This window comes from Canis lupus, chromosome 37 (assembly GCF_011100685.1).
Source record: "Canis lupus familiaris isolate Mischka breed German Shepherd chromosome 37, alternate assembly UU_Cfam_GSD_1.0, whole genome shotgun sequence".
Lineage (NCBI taxonomy): Eukaryota > Metazoa > Chordata > Mammalia > Carnivora > Canidae > Canis > Canis lupus.
In genome coordinates this window covers 17871108-17890746 of record NC_049258.1, presented here as the reverse complement: position 1 = coordinate 17890746, position 19639 = coordinate 17871108, and the positions used below count along the sequence as shown (strand labels likewise).

General features: G+C 38.3%; 1 protein-coding gene across 10 annotated transcripts in view; it reads left to right on the top strand.

Moving 5' to 3' along the window:
• The first annotated feature begins 8395 nt into the window (after positions 1-8395).
• Positions 8396-19639, top strand: part of KANSL1L (KAT8 regulatory NSL complex subunit 1 like) — a 130841-nt gene continuing 119597 nt past the window's right edge. For 5 of the 10 annotated variants that reach the window (XR_005385321.1, XM_038585635.1, XM_038585634.1 and 2 more), the window contains exon 1: positions 8396-8548. The gene's annotated coding sequence lies outside the window, so the exon portion shown is untranslated. Of the gene's footprint in view, positions 8549-9006; positions 9155-9465; positions 9813-10189; positions 10276-18943; positions 19072-19639 lie in introns of those variants that run through there. The other 5 variants (XM_038585630.1, XM_038585632.1, XM_038585629.1 and 2 more) reach the window with 5 other exon arrangements.

Genomic DNA, 19639 nt, shown 5'->3' with positions numbered 1-19639 from the left:
GTATAATGAACCACCATGTATATTATCACTCAGCTTTGACAATTATCAACTCACGACTAATCTTTAGTCATCTGTAGCACTATATGCCTTCCCCTGTCATGGATTATATTTAAAATTATTTTTTAAATATTTATTATTTTATATAGAGAGACTGTGCATGAGTGCTGCAGGGACAGACAGGGGTGGGGAGAGAGAAAGAATATATGAGCAGACTCCCCACTGAGCACAGCACCCAACACAGGTTTCTATCCCAGGACCCTAAGATCATAACCTGAGCCAAAATCAAGAGTTGGCCATCCAACGAACTGAGCTACCCAGGCATCCCATGTCATGGATTATTTTGTTTTATTTTTTAAATGTTATTTTATTTAAATTTAATTAACATATAGTATATTATTAGTTTCAGAGGTAAAGTTCAGTGATTCATCAGTTATATATAACACCTAGTGCTCATTACAACATGTGTCCCCCTTAATGCCTATCACCCAGTTACCCCATCCCCCAACACCCAACACCCTCCCCTCCAAGCATTTCTCAGTTTGTTTCCTATGGTTAAGAATCTCTTATGATTTGTTTCCATCTGATTTCATCTTGTTTTATTTTTCCCTCCCCTTCTCTATGCTCCTTTGTTTTGTTTCTTAAGTTCCACAAATGAATGAAATCCTATGATAATTGTCTTTCTCTGATTGACTTACTTCACTTAGCATAATACCCTCTAGTTCCATCCATGTCTTTGCAAATTGCAAATTTTTTTTATATTCTTTATTCATCTGTTGATAGACATCTGGGCTCTTTCCATAGTTTGGCTATTGTAGACATTGTTGCTATAAACATTGGGGTGCAGATGCTCCTTCAGACCACTACATTTTTATCTTTGGGGTAAATACCCAGTAGGGCAATTGCTGGGTCATAGGGTAGCTCTATTTTTAACTTTTTGAGAAACCTCTACATTGTTTTACAGAGTGGCTGCACCAGCTTGCATCCCCACCAGCAATGTAAGAGGGCTCCCCTTTCTCTGCATCCTTGCCAACATTTGTCCTTTCCTGACTTATTAATTTTAGCCATTCTGACTGGTGTGACATATTATCTCATTGTGGTTTTTATTTGTATTTCCCTGATGCCGAGTGACGTTGAGCGTTTTTTCATGTGTCTGTTGCCATTTGTGTGTCTTCTTTGGAGAAATGTCTGTTCATGTCTTCTGCCTATTTCTTGATTGGATTATTTGTTCTTTGGCTATTGAGTTTGAAAGCTTCTTTACAGATTTTGGACATTAACCCTTTATCTGATAAAACATTTGCAAATATTTTCTCCCATTCTGTAGTTTGCCTTTGGGTTTTGTAAACTGTTTCCTTCGCTGTGCAAAAGTTTTTTATCTTGATGAAATCCCAATAGCTCATTTTTTGCCTTTGTTTCCCTTGCTGTTAAAGACATGTCTTGCCAGGAGTTGCTGTGGCCAAGGTCAAAGAAGTTGCTGCCTGTATTCTCTTCTTGAATTCTGATGTATTCCTGTCTCACATTTAGGTCTTTCATCCATTTTGAGTTTATCTTTGTATATGTTTAAGAAAGTGGTCCATTTTCATTCTTCTACATGTGGCTGTCCAATTTTCCCGACACCATTTGTTGAAGACACTGTCTTTTTCCACTGGATATTCTTTCCTGCTTTGTCAGAGTTTAGTTGACCATAGAGTTGAGGATCATCATGGATTATTTTAAAACAAATACCAAACATCATGTAATGCTGAAATATTTTGATATGACCTGTTATTTCTGATAGTGGCCTTGCTCTCTGGAACCACAAAATTTCCCATATCTGTCATGTACAAATTCTGCCTTAGAGCTGAATTCAGCCATTTTTGCAAATATCTCTAGTTTATTTTAGTGAGATTTTTCTAGTTTCAGAGTACTACCAAATTTATTTGTTTTTTTTTTCTAATTTTACCTTCTGTTTAACAAAATCCATCCTTAATATATTTTTATTAGTAAAAATTGTACATTTTCTTCAATCTTTTCCTTAAATCTAAACTCAGCAGAAGTTTATCTTAAAGTATCCCAAGAGAGGTTATGCTCCATTTTACATTGAAAATTATATTGGTAGAATGTTGGTAGAATGTTCACTGCTACAAGAAACAGAAAACCCAAATCAAATTGACTTTAAAAAAATGAAGGGAGGGCTCATTAAACTGGAAAGCTCAGAGATAGCACGGACTCAAAACTGGATGACCAAACAGCTTAATTTTGTCACTAAGGACCCACTTTAATAGTTTCTTTCCAATCTCTGTGTTCTGTCATGTATAGTGTAGGCCTAGTTTTAAAACTGGCACCTCTAATGGTCATGGAAGGGGTTTTCTTATTCATGTCTAGAGTGGAAGAATGCACTTTTGCCCAGCATTTTGGTATTAAGAGATGAAATTCACTCTCATGGAGCTAGTTTTAGTCACATGGCCACCTTTGAACAAATGACAATGCCAGGGTAAATTAAATACATTAATTGGCCTAAGCCAATTTGGACCTACCGTGGGGCATGGAGGAAGCAGTGGATTCACTCAGAGCAGATAAGTGGGTGAAGGGCTAGATAGATACCAGCATGAAAATTAGGAAAATGTTAAGAAAACAAAATTGTGGGATAGAAACCAAATAGGGAACTAACAAATACCGATTATAGCAACTAGAAACTAGACCCTGGTTGTTAGGATCAGTGCCTGAAGGGTGTCACATCTCAAATGAGACATAGTCTTATTTACTGGTGCCATTTAAAAATTTTTGATATGACTTTGGTAGTAGAGAGCTTTAACATTCATCCATGCACAAATCTCCTCTCTGAGCACATGAGAATTTATATTTCCTGATTCTCTTGCTGTCGGGCAGAGCTGTGTGATTCATCCTTGACAATGGATTATGGATGGAAGAGATGTATGTGTATTACCCTGTGGCAGCAATTGTAGAAGTGTTGTCAAAGTGACATAAGATCAAAGCATGGAACATAGATACAACATATGGAAGATAAGTGCTCTGGAAAGTTACCTGTACTTGCAACAGACTGTGTGAGATAGAAATAAACATTTTTTTTTTTAATCTTAAATCATTGATTTGGGGGTTGTTACTGCTTCCTAACCTAACCTCATCATGACTAATATAAATTTCATATGTTCTTACACATGATGCTTAACTGAAGAAATAGAACTGACATTACAATAGAAATGTAACACCAGTGATCCCAAGAAGTGCAATGATATTCACATTTCATATGAAATGTATCAGAATGTTGGGATAGTTTATCAAGTGTTGTAATTTCTGACCAATATTTCTGGATACACTTCTTTAGTAAAGACTTATGAGCTTTAGTGTTCTGAAAACAACTCTTTTATCCATTTCACTTAATTCTTACATTTGCATCAATGTGTTCATCATTTTCAACACCCCTAGATACAGTCCCAAAGGTTGAGAAGGAAATGTAGTTAAAAAAAATCTCTTTTAGCTGATTTTTGACACCCTGTCCTCTCTCCCCCACCCCCCACCCCCGCCCCATCACCACCAGCGTGCTACATTTAGCAGCTCTGATTGTAGACATTTTGCTTTGGGAACTGGTGGAAACCATTGCCTAATGGACATCTATTCTCCCTTTCTAAGTGATCTGATATTATTCCTAAATATCCCTGTATTATTGGAGGTGACAACGTGATCAACTTCAGTTGTATTTGCTAGTCTCTCTTGCAACTAGGTATATTCATAGGAACAAGTTGTAGAATTGTAGACAGGGACTTCAGGAAAGGAAGAGAGACTTAAAGGCCTTGTGTCCTTTTCCTATCTGCCGCTGGGGATGTGGATACAGTGGCTGGAGTTCCAGCAGCCATCTGGGACTATAAGGTTACTCTGAGAATGGACATGGGGCTGAGAATGGCAGAAGAGAATAATAGAAAGCAGTCTGGGTCCTTCATGATCTTGTGGAGCTGTTATATCTGTTTGGTGCAATCTAACTTTAATTTTTTTAACCATATTCCATTAACTCTTAAGGTGTATTATTATTCTTTGTATTATTTAAAGCCCATTGTCAATCAAACTGATGCAATGATTTCTTACTGCATCAGTACTGAAGTCATTTTGATTTCAGAAATGTTAAATTGTAAAAAAATAAAATGTGTTTCAGAATCAACAAAATATGTTATAAGAAAGATAATTAACCCTTTTGTTTTTAAGCTATCATTATTTTGGGCTTTTGGATACATATCATATGGATTATCTGCACCCTCACTAAGACAGATTGATTTTTAATTTTTCTGTCTACATTTTGGACTCAATGCTCCTTTCTGAGTCAACTTTCGTCAGAGTCTTTGTTTTATTTTATTTTTTGAGATTTTATTTATTCATGAGAGAGAGAGAGAGAGGCAGAGACACCGACAGAGGGAGAAGCAGGCTCCATGCAGGAAGCCCAATGTGGGACTCGATCCTGGGACCCTTGAACCAAAGGCAGACACTCAACCGCTGAGCCACCCAGGTGTCCCAGACAAACGTATCCTCAGGTGTCCCAGAGTCCTTGTTTTAAAAATCAACTTTATTGAGGTATAATTCTCATATATTGACACATACCTGTTTTAAGTATATGTTTTGGTAAGTTTTGACAAATGGATACCCTTGTTTAACTTCCACAATGGTCAAGATATAGTGGATTTCCAACACCCCTTATACTTATCCTGGTAAATTCCCCCCACCCCAGGCTTAAGCCACTGCTTTCTGTCATGATATGCTAAATTTGAACTTTTTAGAGCTTTATATAAATGAAATCATTAAATGATTAGTCTTTTGAGTCAGGCTTCTTTCAGCATAACGTCGGAGACTTATCTGTTTTGTTCTGTTTTTATTTTTTATTGCTAAGCAGTATTTCATTACGTGGTTGTACCACCATTTGTTTATCTTTTTACCAGGTGATGGATCTTATGGTTGTCTGTAGTTTGGAGCTATTGTGAAAAAAGGTACTATGGATATTTGTATACATTAGGAGTCATTTTTTTTATTCCCCTACAGGCATGGACCAGTTCTGACCACTCTTGTATCCTGCCCTGGTTCTAAGAATCTTTAGTTCTTGCTACCTCCCCCTGCTCTTTGTGGAGGACAGTTGCCCTCAGCATGTAAATTTGAGAAGTAAATGGTACAAGCTTCTAAACTAGTTCTCTATTCTATGAGAGGTAGTGGGGAAAGAACCCTGCCTTTGGAGCTGGGCAGGTCTGTCTTCCCATATTGGCCACACTTTATTAGTATGAGAATTTGGATATATTATTTAACCTCACTGAGTTGAGGTTTTTTACCTACCCTGGAAAATGAATATAAAACCCACTATGCAAAATGTGAGAATTAAATGTATGCACTCAAACAAGTATGTGGTGGAAACCTACATGTGCCAGGCCATGTCATCATTTCTGGGGACACAGCGGTGAATGAAACAGCAAAAGTTCCTGACCTCGTGCAGTTTGCATTCTACCAAGGGAGATAAGACAACAAAAACCAAAAGAATCAAAATACGTGTTGTTAGATGGGGAAAGCACCACGGAGAAAAACAGAACAGGGAAGAGAGATAGAAAAGGATGTCCTTGTAACTACTCCTTGGCTGAGCTGCTTGCTTAAGAGTAGAATGTGATCTTTTTCCTGTATCGCTAGCATTTATCATAATGTCAGCTGTATATTAAGTGCTGCACACATGTTTCTTGAATGAAGAGAGCGACTGAATAAAAACTGGTGTTATGGAGACAAGTTTATCTCATGAAATCACTGTAATACTGCTTACCTGGACACATTTATGTGCTTCTAGACAGGTAATAATTATGTCAGCAAGAACAGTGCCCTTCCCTTCTCCTTGTTCTTGCTGGTTCTGTAAGTCTCTTGGCCATTATTAAATTTTTTCTTAGAAATCCAAATGCCTTTAATGTACCCTCTTAATAATAATATATCCTTGATCAAAAAGATTATGAGCATTTCTTCAGACTTTTGATGAATAAGTAATACGGAAAATGATTTGACAAATGATTCAGTATATCAATTTCATATTAAGGAGCTTTGATATTCTACAGTTTCTGGAAAACCAGCATGCATATGCTATAAATATTAAAATATTTAGGGTAATGTTCAGTATAAACAAACAATGTGCTCAATATTTGGTTAAATGGGGTAAAGAAGTGTGCAGGGTCATCTCATACATATAAAAGACTGTGCTTTTCTTCTTTGGGCTTTTCTACATTTTTGAAACCAAACGTATGTTATTAATAATTTCCTATCCCCCAGGTTTCTGCTATTTTTAAAGTATCAAAAACTGAATATAAAAGAAATGAGAAGATTATGTTTCTATGATGACTTGATGGACCAAAATGTTTATTTAAGGTCTACAAATTTGGTGGACTGCAGGACTATGAGAAAAAAAGAATCAACCTGGAGAATTGGAAACAATCTATCTCCTAGGATTGTTTGATGAACAATAATATATGTAAAAATGCCTCTGAGTTATGACTTGCATAATTATAAAGCTCAATGCCTGTACCATCCTCTACAAATTCCACCAGGGCAGGAACTTTGTTTATGGCTGTATCTCCCATAACCATCACCACGTGTGCAATAAATATTTGGTAACTATATGAATACTTTGTTTTATTAAGTGATAATTACGTCAGAGAAGAAAACGTATCCTCAAATAATTTCACGGCACCACAATTCCTTCAGGCTAAAATCTGAATTCCTGTTACTCAAGATATACACAATCTAGTTGACATGTAATTTTTGAGCCCAATAATACCATGAACATGGCCTCTATTCAAAGATACTATCATTTGATTGATGCCTTTAGAAATACCCAGCTTAAATTAAAAAAAGAAAATCTTCCTTTGAACTATCTCAATACTGATTTGACTTCTTAGACTGTTAAAAGAAACACTATTTTAACGTACTCACTTTTTTTGCATTTCTGTCCCCAGGAACAAGGACAATCTTTTGAATACAGTGAATATCGAGTATATATTTGTTGATTTAAGTATTTTCACATCATTCGCTTACAATTTTTAGTCCAATGAAGGTAAATCAATTTCCTGAAGCTCTTCCCTTACCCCATATGAAATGAAGGCGCAATTATTGTCCTGAACAATTTTAGAAAGTATTCTCTGCTATAAATGCAGCTTGTCATAAAGTTATTGCAGTAATGTCCCAATCCACTAGAAAAACCAGGAACAAGGCGGTTATTTTCTAATTCTAGTAATCTGTGTCATGCCTCATGCTTTGTTGTAACTCCCGATTCCTTGGATTCCCCCGCCCGCCTCTCCCCTCCAATCTTATTCAATTAAGAAGGTTGAAATAAAGGCATTTGTCTTTTTGGATCTAAAATTCTAGAGCGCTTTATTCCCTAAATCATTTTATGTGTAAATTAGGTGCTTAAGAAAGCCTGTAGAGCACATCATCTAAGGAGCTATATCCAGTGCTCAGTTTATTAAAAAAAAAAAAAAAAAGTGCATGGCCGGGGAAATGCCCGGGTGTAGTTTGGGGGTGAGCGGAGCCAGGTGCAAGACCCTCAGAAATGTTCTCATGGGTCCCTGGCCGACTCTCTGCACACAAAACCCCGTTTATTTGCGCTCCTGCAGAACGGAGCTAACTCCCGACCAGCTTTGGACAGATTTAAGAAAGCTGGAGCGGACGGCTCCGGATTCTCACCGTGAAACGACCCAGCTGGATCCCAGGCTGATTTGTCACCCTGTTTCAGGGCCTCTCGGGGGTCGTACGGGATTATGACTCTGGCCTGGAGCGCAGAGCACGTCTGCAATTTCTCCTCCTCCAGAGGCACGGAGGAGTACAGATTTGGCAGCTGTGACCGAGCTTTGTTAAAACTTGCCCCTCGAGCCGCCAGGCGGGAGGGTCTGGAGGCAGGAGCCGGCGCAGCCCGAGCGCGGGCGCCTTGCAGCCTGACTTGCCCCGCGCTCCGCGCTCCCTAGCACGGTCGTGCAGAAATAGAGCAAGGGCGGGAAGTCACCCGCCCGCCCGGATTTTTGTGGAGTGTGTGTGCGTGTGCGTGTGCGTGTGTGTGCGCGCCCGCGCGCGTGCTTCCCGCTGGCGAGGGAAGAGGCGAGGAGGAAGCGAGAAGGACCCGGAACCCGCCCCCGGGGGGCCGCCGCCGCCGCCGCCGCCGCCGCCGCCCCCGCACCGCCGCGCTCCAGCCGCTTCCAGAACGCTCCGAGCCGCGGCCGCAGGCCCCGCCCCCGGCCGGGGTTTCCCCGCCACCCGCGCTCATTTGCATAGCGCTTCCCCTCCCCCGCTGCCATTGGCTGGCGCTGGCCCCGCCCACCGCCCCTCCGCCGCGGCAGGGTTCCGTCCCCGAGCCGCCCGGAGCTGCGGGCAGCGGGCGGACTGTTAAACCGCGGCGGCGGCGGCGGCCGGGGCGGGAGCGGGGCGCGCTCTGCAGACGAGGCCGCGGCGCCCCGGGCGGGGGGGGGAGGCGGGCGGGCAGCTAGAGATCAGCTCGGCAGCCCCCACCACGGCCGGACCGAAGGTGCGGCGGCGGAGGGGAGCCAGGGCGCCCCAGCAGGCGAGTGGCCGGCGTCTCAGCGGCGGGCTGAGGGGGGTGGGTCTCCTGTGCCGCGGCCGGCGGCGGCGCGGGCGGGGGGAGCGGAGCGGAGTCCTCCGGCGCCGGGAGGACTGGCGGGCCGGGCGGCCGAACGGCAGCCCCTCGGGCCCCCGAATCCCGCGGGCTGTCGGACTCCGGCTCCCGGCGCAGGACCGCGCTCTAGGGCAGGGGTCGGAGCGCAGCCAAATTTAAACGGCTGAACCTAACAGCCTTGGCACAGGCGCGGAGGGGAGGGAGCGCGGCGGTGGAGGGAGGGGTGGGGGCGGCCCCGGCGCGGTCACGTGGGGCGGGGCGGGGCTTGGCGGGCCTCCCTTTTGTTTTGGCGGGCGCGTGCGCAGACGGCCGCACACGTGGTCCGCCGGGCCCGCCCCCGCCCCCGCCCCCGGCCCGGGCCCCGGCCCCGGCGGCCGCGCCTCTGCGGGGTGCGGTCTCGCCGGGCCGGCTTGGGGGGCGCCCTGCCGCGGAGCCGTCGGTGCCGCTCTGGGCCCTTGTTTTCTTTTATCTTATCCTTTATTTTCGGGCGACGTTGATTTGGATTTTAGGACTAGATGGGGGTAGAGAGGCGTGGTGCGTCCGTGGGTGTTCGGAAGGGGGGACGGACGTTGCTGGAAAATTTTGAGGTCGCGGGAAACGGCGGCGGGGGGGGCTCTCGTGTCTGGTCCTCGGAGAAAGGAGGGGGCTGACTGTGCACCGAGAGGGAAGTCCCGGGTGTGGGGCGGGTTCCCTGCCCGCCCGGCCCCGCGGATCCACTCCACCCTTTACCGCGGATCAGCTGGGAGGCTCGGCGCAGGGGTGGGGGCGGGGGGGTGGAGAAGGTTGTTTTTTTTTTTTTTTTTTTTTTTTTTTGACTGAGGGAAGCACATTCCTTTTTTTTTTTTTTTTTGATTTCCCCAAAGTTTTTATAGTCAGCTGCTGAGATTTCAGACGGTGACTTCTTTCGCCCTACCCAGTTGGCTTTGACTTGGTGCCGAGGCGGGTTCTGCTGGGAATGTGTCTTAAGAAAGTACAGGATGGGGTCAGTTTTGTGAGCAGCCGAGCCAGGGAGCTGTTTGCCAGCCCCGCAGCCGGGACTGGCAGGGTCTCCGACGAGGTGGAAGCGGCTCTCAAAATGATGCGGTGTTGGGGAGAAACGCGGTGTTCTGGAACGTGGGTCGCTTGGGAAGGAGGTTTTCTAGCCTTGAGCGGTGCCTGCCGCCCGCGGTTCTCGACCGGCCGCTTCCTTTGGGCAAGTCCCAACCCCTCTTTTCTCAATGTTTGTTTCGTCTTGTAAAATAGTTTCACAATAGGGTCCCCGCTTTGGGATTGTTAGGGAGGATTAAGATAACCTCGCGTCGGGAAAAGCGGTTTACGATCTCTCCCGATACTGCGGAACTACCGAAATTGAGAAGTGAAACGGTTTTATAGCAAAAGTCAGGTTTTTGCTTTTTTTTGTTTTGTTTTGTTTTGTTTTTAAACCCAGCCTCCTGGAAGAGTATAAACTGAATGAATCATGAACTAGGATGTATTTGAATATCTTTTTTTTTTTTTTTTGTATTTGAATATCTTAAAAAATCTGTTCTAGTAACTGTTACCTTCGATTTTCCCACCTACTTACTTACTCAGGTCAGTGCCAGGGTTGCCATCATGTAGGTCTTCAGAGTTTTAATCCAGAGAGATGGTCATTGCTTCTCTCACCCAGTCCTTCTAGAGTAAGTTCTTAGACGAGATCCTTCTTACTCCAGAGGCCGCCTAGCCCATTTATTTTTTGCATTTGTCTTTTGCGTGTCTATCACATGTGCCTTTCCGAATAACAATTGCTTGTTTTGTTAAATGATCTTTAAAAAAAAAAAAAATCATTTGGAAAATAAAGAGCGTTAACAAGAAAAATAGTTTGTATTCCTAAATATTTTCTTATGCGTGTTTGTGGATTTTTCCTCCAAGTGAGTTCATGCGGTAATATTTTCATTTAACTCTACCTCCTAAACGTTCTCGAGTCATCGGTCCTTGAAAAATAATTTTTGGCTGTTAACAACTATATCCTGTAACCATCATATCTAAAACTTTTCTTATTGGCAGATGTTTGGGATGTTTCTGATGTTTTGCCGACCTGTAAACTTCAGAGAATGGCCATTGAAATCTCCCCCGCCCCTTAGATTTGTAAAAGAAATTACTAGGTCAGAATCTGGGGTCGTGTGTGTGTTTAAGGCTCTTGACCATCACCAAACTACCTTCCAGAATGTTGTGTCAATTTATACTCCTCTAGTGTATGAGCCAGCCTCACGTTACATCATTGTTCATCATCTGGTGTTAGTATTGACACAAAAAACCCCTTGCTTTAATTTGCATTAATGTTTTCCCCACTATGTCTGTTGTATATCTATTTTTTTTTTTTTTTATCGTAAGGTGCTTGAAGGAGGAGAATATATTTTGTAGTTGATATGCTGCAAATCACAAAGTGGCAATGAATACTTGCCATTTGGCTTGTTAATATTTACCTTTTTGACCTCTGGAAGATCAGGAAATGATGTCTTGCTTTTTGTCTTACTCAGTTTACCCCCTACGTTTCTACCTTTATTGTTTGATTCATTACTTTGAGTACTTCTCTCTTCAGGTAGGGGCTTCATTGATCTCACAGTTGTCTACTAAGAGGTCCAGTGACTTCTCATTGTTCAACTACTGCATTATCCCAAGAGCTCCGTCCAGTTTTTATGCCATTTGCTATGATAAACTATTTCATTTCGTTTATTCACTTTTCTATCTTGTATGGAATTCATTTACAGATTTCACTTCCATCATTGTGTTTCATGTGTAGCCTTTTCTGTGTTTTTTTTTTTTAAGCCTACTGTCTAAAGTTCCTTTGTTTGATTATTCACATTGTTCTTGATAGTCCACCTATTACTGCCTGTAACATCTTTTACTGCCTTTAACCTACCACAAAACCGTATGTCATCTGTAATTCTTATTTTCATCTATTCAGTTATTTTCCTCGCATATCCTTTTGCATTAGTCTATACAGTATTAGATTGTAAAGGAGGCAGAAAGCTGTCTCCTTCAGGTTTAGGATTGTGTTTAGGATTGTTTACCAGTTAGGCTTCTCAAGTTATAAACTGCAAAGTGAGGCTGCTTGCAACAGAAGTGACAGGCCGTAGGGAATTAGCAACCAGTTTACTGAATTTAAAGCATATTATCTTATACCTCTATCCTAAAAGTCCTGACTGCATTACGGGACTATAATAGAATACTGTACATAAGGATGACCCTGCATCATCGGTACAGTCTTACATTACTTTCTGTATGTTCAATTTCAAAAGGCAAGGAAAGTATATCATTTCCACAAGATTTCTATTTGTATTTCCTTTTAAATGATGTCTTAAGAGAGATTTCTGTGAACTGGGCTCCTTATTGCATGTAGGATAAATAAACAACCAGCAAATGTTAATAAAAATAGTAATATTGTATTTGCCTGTGGACAGTGAATAATGAAAATCTGAAGACTATTAATAATGAAAGTCTTTAATACTTGATAATATGTTTAGGTTTTTAGAAGCGCGTTTTATTTCTATATCGATGTGACAGTTCTAAGTATTGCAGAATTGGGAGAATATGCATTCATTTATAATATTGAGGTTTTGTTGATTTTTGTAATGAACTTTGTATTGTCTATTTTCAGTCCTATAAGACCCAAGAATTTTCAAGCATGTTTTTTTCAAAGTAATTAAAAAAATTTTTTATGTGGTAGTAGGTCATTAATTGGTGTTTAACGACATGAAATTAAATTGGAGCAAATGTAAATTTCTGGATCCAAGAGATGCACAAACAACTCTTCATTTATATTCCTATGAGTCATGGACTCACAACTGAATAGTAATAATTCTGCTTGAAGTATGATCTGTTTGATGTATTATTTGGCCACCCAAGTGACTTTATCTTTAATTAAATTCCTTTAGTCTTCAAAGAGAATTCCTTTTTAGGGATAGTTTTCAAAGTGGAAGAAGTTCTTGCTATAAACATTACTGAGTACAAAGTACTGAGCCAACTGTACCCGGGTCATGCCAATTACTACAGTGTTTTCTGCTGTAAATTGAGAATGCCCATATTTACCATAGTGAAATCTTGAAAACGTAAGTGTATTTTGCACTTATGCCTTCCATTAATTCTTATATCTTTGAAGAGTAAAATTATAGCAGTGTAAACTCTCATTACTTCTATTGTTTTTCTTGGACTTTTCCTTTGTGAGTTGCAAATTAAAAATTCTGAGTCTTATAGTAATGTTTGAAAAACCTCACACTTTGCTAAGAGAATTTGTCTTTTTTTTTTTTTTTTTTTTCCTATTTTTCCTCTGGTATTCTAATGGATCAGCTGTCTGGAACACATTTAAGTTGTATCTGTGGGAATAACTTAATATTTGTTCCCACTCAAGGCTTCTCCCCTCTCTCAAAATGCTGTTGGTAGTTTTTACTGTATTTAAACTTAAAGGATGAATCTGCCTTATTGGTGATGCTGTAATTCCTAGTTCATATTATTACATTTAAGAGAATTGGGATTATCCAGATTTCTGTTGAAAAATTAATGTTCAGGGAGGATTTGACTAGGATATTTTCCATGGACTATATGGAATATATGTACACATGCTAGAATATAAATCATAGTTAAAATCTGGAGCACTATTTTAGGCTGTGGAAAAACAGATTTGGGCTTTAATTTTTAATGTTCATTTTCAGAAGGAAGGGTGGTTCTTATCTAAATCATTAATAATGGAAATATTTTGTAGAAATCAGGGCAAAACTTTTTACCTACGGTAATATAACAAATTTTTTCCTTATTTACAATGAACGTGTTATTAGATTATAGACCAAATTAGAATTTATGATGTAGACTTTTTACTGAACTAATATGATTTTATGTATAATAATGAAATTTAATATGGCCAAAAAGATAAGGCAAAAAGTTTTGATTCTTTGTAGTTTGTAAATGTTTATTATTTAAAGGCATTAACTTTGGCTTGCCTGGCTGCAGTTTTCTCTCTGGATGGTATTTTTTTGTGATTCTTCTAAGAAAAAAGGATATGTAGTGAGATTTTGACTATTCACTGTAGGGTTATTTATTTGGTGGATTATCTGTAAAAGATTCATAATGGATTAGTTTTTGGTTTTGTTTTTTGCCACCTTCAAAATTTCTGGGCTGTGGATGTGCTAAGGAATTTATTTATTTATTTATTTAAACTGGAAAGTAAGTTGAAAACTTTGTTGTAAAAACAAGTGAAATTCATGCTCAGGAAATACAGTTGATTTTGGATTATCAAGAACATTTACTTCTTAAAAAAAAAAAAAAGAACATTTACTTCTTAACAGATAATCAGGATAATCGGACTAGTTTCTTTCTTTGAAAGGACACTGATATGGTTGGTTTCTTGGCTTGCAGGTCTTGTTAGCTTAATATTTTTTGTATTTGTGATCAAAAGGAGTTTAGTTTTTCTCAGTTTTATCCATTATAAGTTTTTCAAAGTCCTATATATTAAACTCTTAGAAGAGGGACCTGTTTGCCGGAGTATCTTAGGTATATGTGAAATAAATGGTGCCTGGAATAAATATAGTATTTTAGCGACTAGAATGAAATTTCTTAGATTTAGCTAAGATTCAAATACTTTTTATCACCACTCAATTATGTGCATGATTAGAAACTGAATAATTGGAAACCAGAATAATTAGAAACTGAATATTCATGAGAAGATCAAGATGTTTTTTTGAAAGCTCTTTGAGGATTTATCTTTTCCATATTTTTGAATCCTCTGAAATATTATAGGTGCCTAAAAATACTAAACAATGTATTTGGCTAAGAACTTTGGGGACTGAAATATTTTAGTTAATGGTTGATTCCTGTTTACTTAGGGGGCTATATACTTTATACTTTGTACTGTCCAGCACAGTAGTCCTTAACATATGTGACTTTGGAGCTCTTAATATGTGGTTAGTTCAAATTAAGTTTATGCTAAATGTAAGAACACACTGGATTTTGTGACTTACCACATATACAAAATGTAAACTCATTAAAATATTTTTATTTTGATTACAGATTGAAATAATAATAAATTTCTATTGGACAGCAATGTTCTATACCAATATTTCCTAACCATAAGACTCCTTTCGTAACAAAATATCTCATGAACCTCCTTCCTTGAGGTTAATGACCTTGAGGTCAACTAAAGTATAGTTGACCCTTGAACAATGTGGGTGTTAGCTGTGCTGACCCCCCCCATGCTGTTGAAAGTCTCTGTATAATATTTGACTCCCCCAAAACTTAGCTACTGATAATCAACTGTTCGCTGGTAGCCTTATCTGTAACATAAACAGCTGATTAACACATATTTAATATGTATATTATATACTCTATTCTTAAAATAGGCTAGAGGAAAGAATGTTTATATTAAGTAAGTCGTAAGAGAAAATGCATTTATAGTACTGTACTTATTAAAAAAAAAAATCCACATATGAGTGGACCTACATAGTTCAAACTCCTGTTCTTTAAGGGTCAACTGTAATTTTATTATTTTTGATGCTATTTATTGAAGAAATATTTGTTAAGGGCCTGCTTGATATTACCAAACAATATTCTAAGTTATAGCACTGAGTGAAAACAGTGCCTTCATATGGCTTTTATTTTAATTTGAAAAATCTGTGATAAATGATTTTTAGTAAAAATTTTTAGATGAACTATTTGTTGTAAGTATGCTATTATTGTATATAACTTATGTAATACATTTTTAATACAGTGCTTCATTTATCTAGTGATGTATGCAATTTAATTTACTTTTGTCATTTTGTGTTCTCTAAACTTTCTGGATCTGTGGTTTGATATCTGACATTAATTTGGAGAAATTCTCAGTTGTCACTGCTTCAAATATTTCTTCTTTTTTGTGGTCAGCTTCTGGTATTCCCATTACGCATAAACATATTTTGTAGTTGTTCCATAGTTCTCAGATACTCTATTCTGGCTTTGTTGTTTGTTTTTGCTTTCTCCTTTTTGCTTTTCACTTGTGGAACTTTCTGTTCACATATCTTCAAGCTCAGAGGTTCTTTTCTTAGCCACGTTCAGTCTGCTAATGAGTCCATCAAAGGCATTCTCATTTTTCTTGTCCTGTTATTGATTTTTAGCTAATTCTTTTTTGATTCTTTATTAGAACTTCCATCTCTTTGCTTATGTTATGTATCTTCTTAACGTGTTGTATACTTTTTCTATTCGGGAAATTTGCCTCAGCAAATTAATTATACTTGTTCTTATAAATTACAGTTTCATGATTCCAGCATTCCTGCCATATCTGAAACAGGTTTTGATGCTTGCTTTGTCTCTTCAAACTATGTTTATACCTTTTAGTATGCCTTGTAATTTCTCGTTAAAAAATGGGACATGCTGTACTGGGTAAAAGGAACTCCAGTAAATAGGCCTTTAGTAAGATGTTGGGGAAGCTTGCTTGCTTGCCTTTTTAATTTAATTTAATTTGATTTGATTTATTTTAATTTAATTGTATGTATGTATGTGTATGTTTATGTATGTGTGTATCTATTTATTTACTTATTTATTTTAGAGAGAGTATGAGCCAGGGGAAAGGAAGAGGGAGATATCCCAAGCAGATTCCTGGCTAATTGTGGAGCCTTATGTGAGGCTTAATTCACAGCCCTGAGATCATGAGATCGTGATGCTTAACTGACTGAGCCACCCAGGTTCCCTTTTGGGGAAGCATTCTGTAGTCTGATGGTTAGGTCTTTTAGGAAGCCTGTGCCGCTGGCCTGTAAACTGCACAAATGCTTCTTAGTTTTTTTCCCCCTCTTAGGGAGGACAGAGTATCTGGAGGCAGGGAGGGTTGGGTATTTAATTCATTTTTAACTAAGAAAAAACAAGGCTTTTTAACAGTTTGTTTAGAAAGTAATATATCCTGTGTTACTTTGTTATCCTTGTTTTGTTTGGCTTCATTGTAGCATTTGATAGAGATGCCCCTGTTTTCTTCATGTACTTTTAAATACTTAGAGATCTCAATACCATACACTCTGGAATTCCCTTCTCCTCACTGACTAGACTTTTAGTGCTTTTCTTCCTTCTTTACCTCCCCCCAAATGTGAAGGAACCCCAGAGCTTGATCCTGGGCCCCTTCTCTTCTTTGCCTATAATCTTTCCCTAGGTAAATTCTTTCTAGTCCTTTGGCTTTAAATACTATTTTTGACCAGTGACTCCCAAAAATGGTATCTCTGACTGAATTCTTGCTTAAACTCTAGACTTACCGGATTGCTTCCATTTGATGGCTAATAGGTAACTCAGTATATCCTAAACAGAACTTTTAATTTTTCTCCCTCTACCTTCTGTCTCTTCAAGTCTGCTGCATTTCAGAAAATAGCATCACTGACCAATCCTCAACCCAAAAAATCTAAGAGTCATAGTTAATTGCTTTCCTTACCTTAGGCCCCATAAAATCCTGGCTGTCAGAAGTTTCGTCAGTTCTGCCTTGAAATGTATCTTAGATTCACCCATTTTCATTTCTACTACTACCTTACTAGTTCTAGGTCGCTGGTACCATCTCTTGTTTAGATAACTTCAAGTAGCTTTTTAATTGGTCTCTCTGCTTTTGTACTTGGAAGCTATTTCCATTCTTTCTTCCATGTAAACCTTTTCTTTATAGAACAGCTAGAGTAATTTTTCAAAAATAAAAATGTAAATTAGATCACGTTACTACCTTATCCAAATATCTTCAGTGGTTTTCCTTTGACTTACATAAAATGGCTCTGCAAACCATTTGCCTCTCTGACCTTATTTCTTTTTACTTAATGTCTCTTTGGCTCATTATGTTCTAAATATATTTGTTATTTTTGTTCCACAAACACATCAAAATTATTCCTGCTTTAAAGCATTTTATTAGTTGTCTTTTTTCCTTGGATGGCTCTTACCCCCCAAATTTGGTTGCTTTGCTATTGTCATTTCAGATCTGAGAGCAGTTTCATCAACACCAAGGTCTTCATTCATCTACAAATCTACATTAATTTCTGTCCCAATGTTGGCATGCTGTATCACTGTTTAATTTTTTATGAAAACATGGAACCCTTATTTACTTGGTATTTTTTTATGTGTCTTCTTATTCTGTATCTACCATTTATTAGAACATAAGCTCTGTGAGAATAGAAACCTTATTTTTCATGTTCACTGTCCTCTTTCTAGTAACTAGGATAGTATTTGTCACATTTGCTCAATAAATATATATTTACTGAATTGTTGAATGTTTGGTTTTATATCAAATATATATTAAGTGGCGGTTAAAAATCTAGCTCCTACCAATAATAGACAAAACAATTTGGACTCCGGTTTGGCCATTTCTTCATTTTCTGTTTTTGAAAAGTCAATTCGTCTATTTCTTTTTTTAAACTTGTTTATTTCTGTAATTTTTGGAAAGTTTTCATTTTGTTTTGTTTTTAAAAGATGAAATAGGTTTTCAGCTGCCATTCACAAGCACTTCTCTATAAATAACATATTGTGGTATGGTTAGTCTTTATACTGAAATGAAAACCAGATGACTTTACTTGTAGCTAGATATTCTTACTGTCTTGTTTTTAGAATTGGCTTCTGAAATACTGGAGACACCTTTAAGTGCTATAAAATAATTGTGATCATGTGGCATACAGCTTAAAGAACTAATGGAACTAATTTTTCTAATTTGAGAAAAATTTTTTATATTTAGTATTTGTAAGTCTTTATAATTTTTTAGGCCATTTTTTTTTCCTTAGGGGGAAAAGAAACCCATCAACTCTGTACAAGTATAACAAACTTTAGAAATAGATATGATTCCAAAATAGTTGCAAGGAAATTGCAATTTTACAGTCCACATCAACACATCCTATGATATGTACTCCCAAGGGGGGAAAAAAAAAACTACAGTATGCTGAACAATTGACTGCCACCTATAGTCTGAAAATTCAAGAGCGTGGACTTTTGAGGCAAATCAACATTAGTCACCAAAACTTGTTTAGCTCACTATTGAGGTGAATTTGCAGAAATCATTATTTTATGCTCTAAATCAGTACTTCCTTATGCATTCTACCTCTAGTCAGTTGTTCATTGTGCATAAAAATAAATAGTGATTGAAAATAATTACAGTTTAAAACTGTAATGGTTGAAACTATTATTTAGAGTTAACCTGATGGTTAATTCATTGTCTTTCAGGAGTATGCACGTTTGATTTCTATTTACTTGAATATATATCTTCTGTATTTATATGTCAAAGACTCCTACTAAATTGTTGTTTTTAAATAGTTTCTTATGTTTATCTTATTATTTAATTTTGAGGAAGTCCAGTTTATCAGTTTTCTTTTATGAATAATGTTTTTCGTGTCCTGTCTAAGAAAATCTTTGTCTAACCTTGTATCATAAACATTGTCTCCTGTGTATTTTTCTAGAAGTTTTATGGTGTTAAGTTTACCTTTTAGGTCTGTGATGTATTCTGATGGATGTGACCATTTTTATATAAGGTATAGCATATGAATATAGATTAAGTTTCAGTTTTTTGCATATAGATGTCTTTTTGTTCCAGAACCATTTGTTTAAAATTAGTCTTTTTACATTGAATTGTCATTACATCTTTGTCAAAAATCACTCGACTGTTAGGGTGTTGGTTTGTTTTGGAGCTCTCTTTTTTTCTGTTGATTTTGTGTTCATTCTTTTGCCAATGCCACATTTATTTTTCACTAAGTAGTTTGAGTCCTTTTGCTTTGATAGGTAGTTTGAGTCCTCCTGTGTTCTTTTTCTTGTTTTGGTTTCTAGTTCCTTTTTCTGTATAAATTTTTGAATCAGCTTGTTGATATCAGCAAAAAATTCTGCCAAGATTTTGTTTGGGATTATGTTGAATCTATAGATCAGATTTTAAAGAAGAATTAACATTACACTGATATTCAGTAACCCATGAACACAGAATATCACTCCATTTATTTGGGTCTTCCTTGATTTTTTTTCATCCAGTTTTTCATTTTAAAATACAAATCATGTTTGTAACTTGACCTTCTGTCTGCTACCTTAGTAAACTCATTAGATCTAGAAGCT